Here is a 610-nt window from a genome sequence, read left to right on the forward strand (position 1 = left end):
GCAGCAGCAGACAGGCCCAGGAGTGAGGGACTTGACTGAGGTCACTAGGTAGATGCCTCCCAAGTCTATTTCAAGCCCAGCCTCACTCTTAGGTACCCTGCACAGACTTCCACATGCTCTGGAGACCTTTGTAAATATGAGGACCCACACCCGCCATGTCCCCTTCCTCCCTACTCTTCTCCCTATGTCCCTTCCACCAGGGAAAGGCACCGGAAGCCTGGAGTCTCCAATCTCTGACCTTATTCACGTCCAAGTCCAGCAGTCCCACTTTCTAAACTTCCCTGGACTCTGTCATCTTCTCTCCAGGCCGTCGCCACTTCTCTCATCAGCTACACTCGGTTATGACAACAGCCTCCTCACTGGACTCCCTGGCCCCTGTCTTGCTCCCTACAATCTATCCTCCATTTGGCAGCCAAAGTGATCTTTCAGAAATACAAATCGAAGCATGTCTCTTCTGTGTTTAAATGAAGCCCGAACTCTTCAACCTGAAATAGAGGCCAAACTTGCTAATCTCTGTAATATGCCAGGCCTCCCTCTCCAACTTCATGTCTAAAGCAAAACCCTACTTGGCAGTCCATAATCTATTAGCCTTTTCTGGCTTCTTCATGTG

The sequence above is a fragment of the Pteropus alecto genome, unplaced genomic scaffold, assembly GCF_000325575.1.
Source record: "Pteropus alecto unplaced genomic scaffold, ASM32557v1 scaffold7, whole genome shotgun sequence".
NCBI classification, from domain to species: Eukaryota; Metazoa; Chordata; class Mammalia; order Chiroptera; family Pteropodidae; genus Pteropus; species Pteropus alecto.